Genomic DNA, 14901 nt, shown 5'->3' on the forward strand with positions numbered 1-14901 from the left:
CAAGCAGCAGATGACTTGAGCATTAGCCAAGCAAACTGTAGAATCGAACAGAGTCAGCATGTTGAATAGTTTTCTCTCATGTTTTTTTAGCATCAACTCAACAAGTCTCCCCTGCACGGGCTCAGTTCAGAAAAACTGACCAACAAGGTAAACATCAGTCAGAAGTGGGATTCGAACCCACGCCTCCAGAGGAGACTGCGACCTGAACGCAGCGCCTTAGACCGCTCGGCCATCCTGACAGCCAGGTGTTGATGCCTCTTGCCTTGGTGACCATTGTCTAGGTCATATGTTGAACACGCAAATGTAGAAGACGTATTTCGTTCGCGGTTTAATTATCTATGCGGATGACTTTAAATAGTTCTGCTGCAGTGTTAAAGAGCTGTGTTCTGACGGAACAATCTGTGGGGAATTTGTAAGACACTAAGATCACTAATGTAGTAGGCATGATTTTAACATGGCGCAGGGAGACACCAACGGATATTAGGTCCGTCACCTTATCCTCTCAGCCTTGATTATGGAAGGTTTTCCATGACCCCTGCACATTCATCCTTGAGTCAACTGGTGCTTGCCTGCATTAAAAGGAATCCAATGGGAATCTTTCTGTTTGGTGCACAAAGTTGGCAGGTCATTCGAATCCAGCATTTGTCCTTTTCACCCATGTTCTCATCACATGCAGATAGTGAAGTAATAGGATTTGGAAATAGGTTTTTACTTTTCCCCACTCTGAAGTGATACTCATCCTTATGTGTGATCCCAATCTATGTCCACCTCTCTGCTAATCACATGCAAGCACAACTTTCTTACCCCTATTCCCAATGAAACGGGGCTCATATAAAATTATGTGGCATTTATTAAATGTATGATTAAAAATGACTTTGGCCTAACTGTCCATAGGCTTGCTAAAAAGGTGCATATAGGAAGATGTTGAACACAGAATTCTGATACCTCAATGGTATTATGTCTTCAGATTGCCATTGAGGAATGTGACTGAGGTATTAAAAAGGTTACAGTTAGCAGAGGATGGTTTCGATCCATCGACCTCTGGGTTATGGGCCCAGCACGCTTCCGCTGCGCCACTCTGCTCACAGCGAGCAACCAAGACGGGACTCACATCTTGTGGCAAAGAGTGGCTCGGATCTACTCTTCTAGCTTCCAAACGGTGCTGGGAAACCCAGTGGGGTTCTTGTCGATATCAGATGAAGTTTTAATTGAATTTGAATTACAATGTAAAGGATTCAGTCAGAGACCATGCTCAGCTATCATGATAACAAAACAAGTGTTCAAGCCAGTGATCTCAAATGAAACCTAGACTTTTGTTTTGGTGACCATGTGTAGGCCAAATAATGAACGCTCAAAAGTCGTGGATGTATTTTGTTGGCGTTTTAATTATCTACGGGGTTGACTGCAAACCGTGCTGCTGCAGTGTTAAGGAGCTGTGTTCCAGCATTTCTTCTCCTCAACCATGTACTGACCACATGCAGATCTTAAAGTGAAAGGATTTTGAAATAGGTTTTACTTTTCTTCACTCTGAAGCGATACTCATCCTTATCTGTGATCTTAATCGATGTCCACCTCTCTGCTAATCACATTTAAGCACTACATTCTTACACTTATTCCCAATGAAAGGTGGCTCATATAAAATTGTGACATTTATTGAATGTATGATTAAAAATGACTCTGGCCTAAGTGTTCTTAGGCCAGCTAAAAATTTGCATATAGGAAGATATTGCACACAAAAATCTGATACCTTCATGGCATTATGTGTTCAGATTGCCATGAAGGAATCCTTGATCACGATTTCCTAGTAGAGCTTTTTCTTAATCTGCAAAATTGTCCGAACCAATATGAAATAAAATGGTAGGATTATTATTATTTTTTTTTGTATATTCAAAAGGTCCAAATGACACATACTAAGCTTATTTTCAGAAAACATTAAAAGACTGGATTATGCAGAGCAGTGTACAGTGTAAAGCCATACACCGATTTGCTTTTATGTGACACTTTTTCTTTTACAAAGGCTGTACATGAGAAAGTGTCGAGGTTCATGGCGAATAATGCTCTTCACACCTTGGGAGACAATGTTCCACCTCCTAATTAAATTATCAAGATAACATGCCACTGTAGAAAAGGGAAAAAAAATGGACTCTGAGGATGCTAGCAGGAAGGACGTTTAAATTTTTTTTCTTTCACGAGCCAAAGGGGTCCTTGGGCGACAGGTAGCTTGGCCAAGTATCTATTTATAAACCTTGGCCCATCTCATAACACACTGCACCTCCCTTTTGTGCGCGATAAAATAAAAGCCCCTCGTTTCTTCAGCAGTGCCGTCAGTCATCTTTATCGGACGAGGTGGCCGAGAGGTTAAGGCGATGGACTGCTAATCCATTGTGCTTTGCATGCGTGGGTTCGAGTCCCTCTCCTTGAACTGCCACCTTAACGTGGTGGAGGGGTTTGAGTACTCGAATGACCCTAGGAGCTATGTTGTCCGGGGCTATATGCCCCTGGTAGGGTCTCCCAAGGCAAACAGGTCCTGGGCGACGGGTCAGACTAAGAGCGGTTCAAAACCCCTTATGAGAGATACTACATCAGGGACCGTGACGTCGCCCGGTATGGCGCAGCCGGGGCCCCACCCTGGAGCCAGGCCCGGGGTTGGGGCTCGTATGCGAGCGCCTGGTGGCCGGGCCTTCCCCCACAGGGTCCGGCCGGGCTCAGCCCGAAGGAGCGACGTGGGGCCGCCTTCCAGTGGGCTCACCACCTGCAGGAGGGACCGTAAGGGGCCGGTGCTAAGAGGATCGGGCAGCAGTCGAAGGTGGAGGCCTCGACAACCCGATCCCTGGACACGGAAGCTAGCTCTAGGGACGTGGAATGTCACCTCGCTGGCGGGGAAGGAGCCTGAGATTGTGCGTGAGGTTGAGAGGTTCCGACTAGAGATAGTCGGGATCACCTCTACGCACGGCCTGGGCTCTGGAACCACACTCCTCGAGAGAGGATGGACTCTTTACAACTCTGGAGCTGCCCATGGTGAAAGGCGTCGGGCTGGTGTGGGTTTGCTTATAGCCCCCCAGCTCAGCCGCCATGTGTTGGAGTTTACCCCAGTGAACGAGAGGGTCGTTTCCCTGCGCCTACGGGTCGGGGATAGGTCTCTCACTGTCGTGTGTGCCTACGGGCCAAACGGCAGTATAGAGTACCCGGCCTTCTTGGGGTCTCTGGGAGGGGTGCTGGACAGTGCTCCGACTGGGGACTCCGTCGTTCTACTAGGAGACTTCAATGCACACGTGGGCAGCGACAGTGACACCTGGAGGGGCGTGATTGGGAGGAACGGCCCCCCTGATCTGAACCCGAGCGGTGTTCAGTTATTGGACTTCTGTGCTAGTTACAGTTTGTCCATAACGAACACCATGTTCAAGCATAAGGGTGTCCATCAGTACACGTGGCACCAGGACACCCTAGGCCGCAGGTCGATGATCGACTTTGTGGTCGTTTCATCTGACCTGCGGCCGTATGTCTTGGACACTCGGGTAAAGAGAGGGGCGGAGCTGTCAACTGATCACCACCTGGTGGTGAGTTGGATCCGATGGCGGGGGAGGAAGCTGGACAGACTCGGCAGACCCAAGCGTACTGTGAGGGTCTGCTGGGAACGTTTGGCCGAGAGATCTTCAACTCCCACCTCCGGCGGAGCTTTGACCAGATCCCGAGGGAGGCCGGAGATATTGAGTCCGAGTGGACCATGTTCTCCACCTCCATTGTCGAAGCGGCCGCTCGGAGCTGTGGCAGTAAGGTCTCCGGTGCCTGTCGAGGCGGCAATCCCCGAACCCGGTGGTGGAAACCGGAAGTAAGGGATGCCGTCAAGCTGAAGAAGGAGTCCTACCTGGCCTGGTTGGCTTGTGGGACTCCTGAGGCAGCTGACGGGTACCGGCAGGCCAAGCGAACTGCAGCCCGGGTGGTTATCGAGGCAAAAACTCGGGCCTGGGAGGAGCTCGGTGAGGCCATGGAGAAGGACTATCGGCTGGCCTCGAAGAGATTCTGGCAAACCGTCCGGCGCCTCAGGAGGGGAAAGCAGTGCCCCACCAATGCTGTTTACAGTAGAGGTGGGGAGCTGTTGACCTCAACTGGGGATGTCGTTGGACGGTGGAAGGAATACTTCGAGGATCTCCTCAATCCCGCCGTCACATCTTCCATTGAGGAAGCAGAGGCTGAGGGCTCAGAGGCGGACTCGTCCATCACCCAAGCTGAAGTCACCGAGGTAGTAAAGAAACTCCTCGGTGGCAGGGCACCGGGGGTGGATGAGATCCGCCCTGAGTACCTCAAGTCTCTGGATGTTGTGGGGCTGTCTTGGCTGACACGCCTCTGCAGCATCGCGTGGCGGTCGGGGACAGTGCCTCTGGAATGGCAGACCGGGGTGGTGGTCCCTCTTTTTAAGAAGGGGGACCGGAGGGTGTGTTCCAACTATAGGGGGATCACACTTCTCAGCCTACCTGGGAAAGTCTATGCCAGGGTACTGGAGAGGAGAATACGGCCGATAGTAGAACCTCGGATTCAGGAGGAACAATGTGGTTTTCGTCCAGGCCGTGGAACACTGGACCAGCTCTATACCCTCTACAGGGTGCTGGAGGGTTCATGGGAGTTTGCCCAACCAGTCCACATGTGCTTTGTGGATTTGGAAAAGGCATTCGACTGTGTCCCTCGCGGCGGCCTGTGGAGGGTGCTCCGGGAGTATGGGGTCGGGGGCCCTTTACTAAGGGCTGTCCGGTCCCTGTATGACCGAAGCAGGAGCTTGGTTCGCATTGCCGGCAGTAAGTCAGACTTGTTCCCGGTGCATGTTGGACTCCGGCAGGGCTGCCCTTTGTCACCGGTTCTGTTCATAATTTTTATGGACAGAATTTCTAGGCGCAGCCAGGGGTCGGAGGGTGTCCGGTTTGGTGACGACACGATTTCGTCTTTGCTCTTTGCAGATGATGTTGTCGTGTTGGCTTCATCAGACCAGGACCTTCAGCATGCACTGGGACGGTTTGCAGCCGAGTGTGAAGCGGCTGGGATGAGAATCAGCACCTCCAAATCCGAGGCCATGGTCCTCAGTCGGAAAAGGGTGGCTTGCCCACTTCAGGTTGGTGGGGAGTTCCTGCCGCAAGTGGAGGAGTTTAAGTATCTTGGGGTTTTGTTCACGAGTGAGGGAAGGGTGGAACGGGAGATTGACAGACGGATCGGTGCAGCTTCTGCAGTAATGCGGTCGATGTACCGGTCTGTCGTGGTGAAGAAGGAGCTGAGCCGCAAGGCGAAACTTTCGATTTACCGGTCAATCTACGTTCCTACTCTCACCTATGGTCATGAGCTCTGGGTCATGACCGAAAGGACAAGATCCCGGATACAGGCGGCCGAAATGTGCTTCCTCCGCAGGGTGGCTGGGCGATCCCTTAGAGATAGGGTGAGAAGCTTAGTCACTCGGGAGGAGCTCGGAGTAGATCCGCTGCTCCTCCACATCGAGAGGGGTCAGCTGAGGTGGCTCGGGCATCTGTTCCGGATGCCTCCTGGACGCCTTCCTGGGAAGGTGTTCCGGGCGCGTCCCACTGGGAGGAGACCCCGGGGAAGACCTAGGACACGCTGGAGAGACTATGTCTCCCGGCTGGCCTGGGAACGCCTTGGTGTCCCCCCGGAAGAGCTGGAAGAAGTGTCTAGGGAGAGGGAAGTCTGGGCATCTTTGCTTAGACTGCTGCCCCCGCGACCCGGCATCGGATAAGCGGGAGAAGATGGATGGATGGATGGATGGATGGGTTCGAGTCCCATCCTCGTCGCAAGGCTGTATCTTAGTGTCAGATTTGCAACAACTTCTGGCTCTTTTGCTATTTCTATCACAAGACTTCAGGATATAATGCTACTCAGTAAAGCCATACTTGACTGTTAAGAGGAATTTCTGAAACTGTGAGGTTTGCCTAAGCATTGCGACTTCTTGCCTCCAAAGGCTTCCCTAGGGATTGTGGCCCCCGTCTTTCTTGCTGTCCACGTACATGCCTCCAGTGGCCTCAAAAAGGCCACCTGAGACAACAAACCAAAATTTACCATTGGCAGAAGACGCAAGTGTGCCGTTACCTTTAGAGGAATTTCCGAAGCTGTTTTTGTTGCTGTCTATTTTGCAAAGGTTGTCTGTTTCCATGATGGATCGTCGCAGCTGTGGCAAAACAACAGTGGCAAAAAAAACTTGCGTCTGAATCCTGTTATTATATGTGGATGATTGTTGACAATCAGAGGGCAATGCAATGGACGACCAATTCTGCACAGCCTGTTGTGTGTTTTTGTATCACTTTGATCTCGAGCAAAAGTCTTTTGTTAAGCGTGTTTCGTGCATGCCGCTGACGTTATGGCCGGCTGCGACCGCATCTCCTCCACAAGCTGGCGGTCTCATCTCCCGGCTTTCCTACCGGTAGTGTGGCCGAGCGGTCTAAGGCGCTGGATTAAGGCTCCAGTCTCTTTGGAGGCGTGGGTTCGAATCCCACCGCTGCCACTCTATAATTTTGGTCAAATGCAGTAGATCTCCTTCCGTTAATACTGCAGATGTTGATCAGCGGGTCCAAAGCCTAGATCCGTCGAGATCCAGGGTCGCTGTAAATGCTAGTCAAAAAGTGCTCGTTTTAGCTCTATGTTAAACAGTCTCACGAGCTCTTGTCAAATAGAATACAAAGGTTATCCTGCACTGCACACAGTTTTTCTTTCAGTTTGTCAAGTTTAGCCTTTTTTGGTCAAAAAGTAATGATTTGTATTTATTCCTCCGTACAACCAAATAGGTCCAAAACACACATATTAAGCTTATTTTCAGAAAACAATAAAGGACTGGATTATGCAGATCAGTGTACTCTGTACAGCATTGTTGTGATATCTGTCCTTTTCACTTGTTCACATTTTGCAATACACTGATTTACTTGTAGGTGACACCTTTTCTTTCACAAATGCTGTAAATCAGAGAGTGTCATGGTTCATCAATGATCCATCTCCTAATTGAATTATCAAGATAAAATGCCACTATAGAAACGAAAAAAGAAGGAATCTGAGGATACTAGCAGATAAGACATTGCATTCTTTTCCCTTTGCACTTTATTTACACACAGATTTAGCCACACAGTTGCACACTTTTGTGCCATTCCTGGAACCAGATTCTGTTCAAATGAGAGCCCATGCCTAGCTATCATGATACCAAAACAAGTGTTCAAGCCAGTGATGTCAAATGAAAGCTAGACTGGTGTGTCACAGCGAGGTTTCAACTATTTTTGTCCAAAGACATGCTCAAGCATCCGGATGAGTCTTCGATATTCAGTGATATTTTGCCAAGATATTTCAATATCAAACAAGCAGCAGATGACTTGAGCATTAGCCAAGCAAACTGTAGAATCGAACAGAGTCAGCATGTTGAATAGTTTTCTCTCATGTTTTTTTAGCATCAACTCAACAAGTCTCCCCTGCACGGGCTCAGTTCAGAAAAACTGACCAACAAGGTAAACATCAGTCAGAAGTGGGATTCGAACCCACGCCTCCAGAGGAGACTGCGACCTGAACGCAGCACCTTAGACCGCTCGGCCATCCTGACAGCCAGGTGTTGATGCCTCTTGCCTTGGTGACCATTGTCTAGGTCATATGTTGAACACGCAAATGTAGAAGACGTATTTCGTTCGCGGTTTAATTATCTATGCGGATGACTTTAAATAGTTCTGCTGCAGTGTTAAAGAGCTGTGTTCTGACGGAACAATCTGTGGGGAATTTGTAAGACACTAAGATCACTAATGTAGTAGGCATGATTTTAACATGGCGCAGGGAGACACCAACGGATATTAGGTCCGTCACCTTATCCTCTCAGCCTTGATTATGGAAGGTTTTCCATGACCCCTGCACATTCATCCTTGAGTCAACTGGTGCTTGCCTGCATTAAAAGGAATCCAATGGGAATCTTTCTGTTTGGTGCACAAAGTTGGCAGGTCATTCGAATCCAGCATTTGTCCTTTTCACCCATGTTCTCATCACATGCAGATAGTGAAGTAATAGGATTTGGAAATAGGTTTTTACTTTTCCCCACTCTGAAGTGATACTCATCCTTATGTGTGATCCCAATCTATGTCCACCTCTCTGCTAATCACATGCAAGCACAACTTTCTTACCCCTATTCCCAATGAAACGGGGCTCATATAAAATTATGTGGCATTTATTAAATGTATGATTAAAAATGACTTTGGCCTAACTGTCCATAGGCTTGCTAAAAAGGTGCATATAGGAAGATGTTGAACACAGAATTCTGATACCTCAATGGTATTATGTCTTCAGATTGCCATTGAGGAATGTGACTGAGGTATTAAAAAGGTTACAGTTAGCAGAGGATGGTTTCGATCCATCGACCTCTGGGTTATGGGCCCAGCACGCTTCCGCTGCGCCACTCTGCTCACAGCGAGCAACCAAGACGGGACTCACATCTTGTGGCAAAGAGTGGCTCGGATCTACTCTTCTAGCTTCCAAACGGTGCTGGGAAACCCAGTGGGGTTCTTGTCGATATCAGATGAAGTTTTAATTGAATTTGAATTACAATGTAAAGGATTCAGTCAGAGACCATGCTCAGCTATCATGATAACAAAACAAGTGTTCAAGCCAGTGATCTCAAATGAAACCTAGACTTTTGTTTTGGTGACCATGTGTAGGCCAAATAATGAACGCTCAAAAGTCGTGGATGTATTTTGTTGGCGTTTTAATTATCTACGGGGTTGACTGCAAACCGTGCTGCTGCAGTGTTAAGGAGCTGTGTTCCAGCATTTCTTCTCCTCAACCATGTACTGACCACATGCAGATCTTAAAGTGAAAGGATTTTGAAATAGGTTTTACTTTTCTTCACTCTGAAGCGATACTCATCCTTATCTGTGATCTTAATCGATGTCCACCTCTCTGCTAATCACATTTAAGCACTACATTCTTACACTTATTCCCAATGAAAGGTGGCTCATATAAAATTGTGACATTTATTGAATGTATGATTAAAAATGACTCTGGCCTAAGTGTTCTTAGGCCAGCTAAAAATTTGCATATAGGAAGATATTGCACACAAAAATCTGATACCTTCATGGCATTATGTGTTCAGATTGCCATGAAGGAATCCTTGATCACGATTTCCTAGTAGAGCTTTTTCTTAATCTGCAAAATTGTCCGAACCAATATGAAATAAAATGGTAGGATTATTATTATTTTTTTTTGTATATTCAAAAGGTCCAAATGACACATACTAAGCTTATTTTCAGAAAACATTAAAAGACTGGATTATGCAGAGCAGTGTACAGTGTAAAGCCATACACCGATTTGCTTTTATGTGACACTTTTTCTTTTACAAAGGCTGTACATGAGAAAGTGTCGAGGTTCATGGCGAATAATGCTCTTCACACCTTGGGAGACAATGTTCCACCTCCTAATTAAATTATCAAGATAACATGCCACTGTAGAAAAGGGAAAAAAAATGGACTCTGAGGATGCTAGCAGGAAGGACGTTTAAATTTTTTTTCTTTCACGAGCCAAAGGGGTCCTTGGGCGACAGGTAGCTTGGCCAAGTATCTATTTATAAACCTTGGCCCATCTCATAACACACTGCACCTCCCTTTTGTGCGCGATAAAATAAAAGCCCCTCGTTTCTTCAGCAGTGCCGTCAGTCATCTTTATCGGACGAGGTGGCCGAGAGGTTAAGGCGATGGACTGCTAATCCATTGTGCTTTGCATGCGTGGGTTCGAGTCCCTCTCCTTGAACTGCCACCTTAACGTGGTGGAGGGGTTTGAGTACTCGAATGACCCTAGGAGCTATGTTGTCCGGGGCTATATGCCCCTGGTAGGGTCTCCCAAGGCAAACAGGTCCTGGGCGACGGGTCAGACTAAGAGCGGTTCAAAACCCCTTATGAGAGATACTACATCAGGGACCGTGACGTCGCCCGGTATGGCGCAGCCGGGGCCCCACCCTGGAGCCAGGCCCGGGGTTGGGGCTCGTATGCGAGCGCCTGGTGGCCGGGCCTTCCCCCACAGGGTCCGGCCGGGCTCAGCCCGAAGGAGCGACGTGGGGCCGCCTTCCAGTGGGCTCACCACCTGCAGGAGGGACCGTAAGGGGCCGGTGCTAAGAGGATCGGGCAGCAGTCGAAGGTGGAGGCCTCGACAACCCGATCCCTGGACACGGAAGCTAGCTCTAGGGACGTGGAATGTCACCTCGCTGGCGGGGAAGGAGCCTGAGATTGTGCGTGAGGTTGAGAGGTTCCGACTAGAGATAGTCGGGATCACCTCTACGCACGGCCTGGGCTCTGGAACCACACTCCTCGAGAGAGGATGGACTCTTTACAACTCTGGAGCTGCCCATGGTGAAAGGCGTCGGGCTGGTGTGGGTTTGCTTATAGCCCCCCAGCTCAGCCGCCATGTGTTGGAGTTTACCCCAGTGAACGAGAGGGTCGTTTCCCTGCGCCTACGGGTCGGGGATAGGTCTCTCACTGTCGTGTGTGCCTACGGGCCAAACGGCAGTATAGAGTACCCGGCCTTCTTGGGGTCTCTGGGAGGGGTGCTGGACAGTGCTCCGACTGGGGACTCCGTCGTTCTACTAGGAGACTTCAATGCACACGTGGGCAGCGACAGTGACACCTGGAGGGGCGTGATTGGGAGGAACGGCCCCCCTGATCTGAACCCGAGCGGTGTTCAGTTATTGGACTTCTGTGCTAGTTACAGTTTGTCCATAACGAACACCATGTTCAAGCATAAGGGTGTCCATCAGTACACGTGGCACCAGGACACCCTAGGCCGCAGGTCGATGATCGACTTTGTGGTCGTTTCATCTGACCTGCGGCCGTATGTCTTGGACACTCGGGTAAAGAGAGGGGCGGAGCTGTCAACTGATCACCACCTGGTGGTGAGTTGGATCCGATGGCGGGGGAGGAAGCTGGACAGACTCGGCAGACCCAAGCGTACTGTGAGGGTCTGCTGGGAACGTTTGGCCGAGAGATCTTCAACTCCCACCTCCGGCGGAGCTTTGACCAGATCCCGAGGGAGGCCGGAGATATTGAGTCCGAGTGGACCATGTTCTCCACCTCCATTGTCGAAGCGGCCGCTCGGAGCTGTGGCAGTAAGGTCTCCGGTGCCTGTCGAGGCGGCAATCCCCGAACCCGGTGGTGGAAACCGGAAGTAAGGGATGCCGTCAAGCTGAAGAAGGAGTCCTACCTGGCCTGGTTGGCTTGTGGGACTCCTGAGGCAGCTGACGGGTACCGGCAGGCCAAGCGAACTGCAGCCCGGGTGGTTATCGAGGCAAAAACTCGGGCCTGGGAGGAGCTCGGTGAGGCCATGGAGAAGGACTATCGGCTGGCCTCGAAGAGATTCTGGCAAACCGTCCGGCGCCTCAGGAGGGGAAAGCAGTGCCCCACCAATGCTGTTTACAGTAGAGGTGGGGAGCTGTTGACCTCAACTGGGGATGTCGTTGGACGGTGGAAGGAATACTTCGAGGATCTCCTCAATCCCGCCGTCACATCTTCCATTGAGGAAGCAGAGGCTGAGGGCTCAGAGGCGGACTCGTCCATCACCCAAGCTGAAGTCACCGAGGTAGTAAAGAAACTCCTCGGTGGCAGGGCACCGGGGGTGGATGAGATCCGCCCTGAGTACCTCAAGTCTCTGGATGTTGTGGGGCTGTCTTGGCTGACACGCCTCTGCAGCATCGCGTGGCGGTCGGGGACAGTGCCTCTGGAATGGCAGACCGGGGTGGTGGTCCCTCTTTTTAAGAAGGGGGACCGGAGGGTGTGTTCCAACTATAGGGGGATCACACTTCTCAGCCTACCTGGGAAAGTCTATGCCAGGGTACTGGAGAGGAGAATACGGCCGATAGTAGAACCTCGGATTCAGGAGGAACAATGTGGTTTTCGTCCAGGCCGTGGAACACTGGACCAGCTCTATACCCTCTACAGGGTGCTGGAGGGTTCATGGGAGTTTGCCCAACCAGTCCACATGTGCTTTGTGGATTTGGAAAAGGCATTCGACTGTGTCCCTCGCGGCGGCCTGTGGAGGGTGCTCCGGGAGTATGGGGTCGGGGGCCCTTTACTAAGGGCTGTCCGGTCCCTGTATGACCGAAGCAGGAGCTTGGTTCGCATTGCCGGCAGTAAGTCAGACTTGTTCCCGGTGCATGTTGGACTCCGGCAGGGCTGCCCTTTGTCACCGGTTCTGTTCATAATTTTTATGGACAGAATTTCTAGGCGCAGCCAGGGGTCGGAGGGTGTCCGGTTTGGTGACGACACGATTTCGTCTTTGCTCTTTGCAGATGATGTTGTCGTGTTGGCTTCATCAGACCAGGACCTTCAGCATGCACTGGGACGGTTTGCAGCCGAGTGTGAAGCGGCTGGGATGAGAATCAGCACCTCCAAATCCGAGGCCATGGTCCTCAGTCGGAAAAGGGTGGCTTGCCCACTTCAGGTTGGTGGGGAGTTCCTGCCGCAAGTGGAGGAGTTTAAGTATCTTGGGGTTTTGTTCACGAGTGAGGGAAGGGTGGAACGGGAGATTGACAGACGGATCGGTGCAGCTTCTGCAGTAATGCGGTCGATGTACCGGTCTGTCGTGGTGAAGAAGGAGCTGAGCCGCAAGGCGAAACTTTCGATTTACCGGTCAATCTACGTTCCTACTCTCACCTATGGTCATGAGCTCTGGGTCATGACCGAAAGGACAAGATCCCGGATACAGGCGGCCGAAATGTGCTTCCTCCGCAGGGTGGCTGGGCGATCCCTTAGAGATAGGGTGAGAAGCTTAGTCACTCGGGAGGAGCTCGGAGTAGATCCGCTGCTCCTCCACATCGAGAGGGGTCAGCTGAGGTGGCTCGGGCATCTGTTCCGGATGCCTCCTGGACGCCTTCCTGGGAAGGTGTTCCGGGCGCGTCCCACTGGGAGGAGACCCCGGGGAAGACCTAGGACACGCTGGAGAGACTATGTCTCCCGGCTGGCCTGGGAACGCCTTGGTGTCCCCCCGGAAGAGCTGGAAGAAGTGTCTAGGGAGAGGGAAGTCTGGGCATCTTTGCTTAGACTGCTGCCCCCGCGACCCGGCATCGGATAAGCGGGAGAAGATGGATGGATGGATGGATGGATGGGTTCGAGTCCCATCCTCGTCGCAAGGCTGTATCTTAGTGTCAGATTTGCAACAACTTCTGGCTCTTTTGCTATTTCTATCACAAGACTTCAGGATATAATGCTACTCAGTAAAGCCATACTTGACTGTTAAGAGGAATTTCTGAAACTGTGAGGTTTGCCTAAGCATTGCGACTTCTTGCCTCCAAAGGCTTCCCTAGGGATTGTGGCCCCCGTCTTTCTTGCTGTCCACGTACATGCCTCCAGTGGCCTCAAGAGGCCACCTGAGACAACAAACCAAAATTTACCATTGGCAGAAGACGCAAGTGTGCCGTTACCTTTAGAGGAATTTCCGAAGCTGTTTTTGTTGCTGTCTATTTTGCAAAGGTTGTCTGTTTCCATGATGGATCGTCGCAGCTGTGGCAAAACAACAGTGGCAAAAAAAACTTGCGTCTGAATCCTGTTATTATATGTGGATGATTGTTGACAATCAGAGGGCAATGCAATGGACGACCAATTCTGCACAGCCTGTTGTGTGTTTTTGTATCACTTTGATCTCGAGCAAAAGTCTTTTGTTAAGCGTGTTTCGTGCATGCCGCTGACGTTATGGCCGGCTGCGACCGCATCTCCTCCACAAGCTGGCGGTCTCATCTCCCGGCTTTCCTACCGGTAGTGTGGCCGAGCGGTCTAAGGCGCTGGATTAAGGCTCCAGTCTCTTTGGAGGCGTGGGTTCGAATCCCACCGCTGCCACTCTATAATTTTGGTCAAATGCAGTAGATCTCCTTCCGTTAATACTGCAGATGTTGATCAGCGGGTCCAAAGCCTAGATCCGTCGAGATCCAGGGTCGCTGTAAATGCTAGTCAAAAAGTGCTCGTTTTAGCTCTATGTTAAACAGTCTCACGAGCTCTTGTCAAATAGAATACAAAGGTTATCCTGCACTGCACACAGTTTTTCTTTCAGTTTGTCAAGTTTAGCCTTTTTTGGTCAAAAAGTAATGATTTGTATTTATTCCTCCGTACAACCAAATAGGTCCAAAACACACATATTAAGCTTATTTTCAGAAAACAATAAAGGACTGGATTATGCAGATCAGTGTACTCTGTACAGCATTGTTGTGATATCTGTCCTTTTCACTTGTTCACATTTTGCAATACACTGATTTACTTGTAGGTGACACCTTTTCTTTCACAAATGCTGTAAATCAGAGAGTGTCATGGTTCATCAATGATCCATCTCCTAATTGAATTATCAAGATAAAATGCCACTATAGAAACGAAAAAAGAAGGAATCTGAGGATACTAGCAGATAAGACATTGCATTCTTTTCCCTTTGCACTTTATTTACACACAGATTTAGCCACACAGTTGCACACTTTTGTGCCATTCCTGGAACCAGATTCTGTTCAAATGAGAGCCCATGCCTAGCTATCATGATACCAAAACAAGTGTTCAAGCCAGTGATGTCAAATGAAAGCTAGACTGGTGTGTCACAGCGAGGTTTCAACTATTTTTGTCCAAAGACATGCTCAAGCATCCGGATGAGTCTTCGATATTCAGTGATATTTTGCCAAGATATTTCAATATCAAACAAGCAGCAGATGACTTGAGCATTAGCCAAGCAAACTGTAGAATCGAACAGAGTCAGCATGTTGAATAGTTTTCTCTCATGTTTTTTTAGCATCAACTCAACAAGTCTCCCCTGCACGGGCTCAGTTCAGAAAAACTGACCAACAAGGTAAACATCAGTCAGAAGTGGGATTCGAACCCACGCCTCCAGAGGAGACTGCGACCTGAACGCAGCGCCTTAGACCGCTCGGCCATCCTGACA

Source organism: Silurus aristotelis (genome assembly GCF_946808225.1).
Source record: "Silurus aristotelis genome assembly, chromosome: 8".
NCBI lineage: Eukaryota > Metazoa > Chordata > Actinopteri > Siluriformes > Siluridae > Silurus > Silurus aristotelis.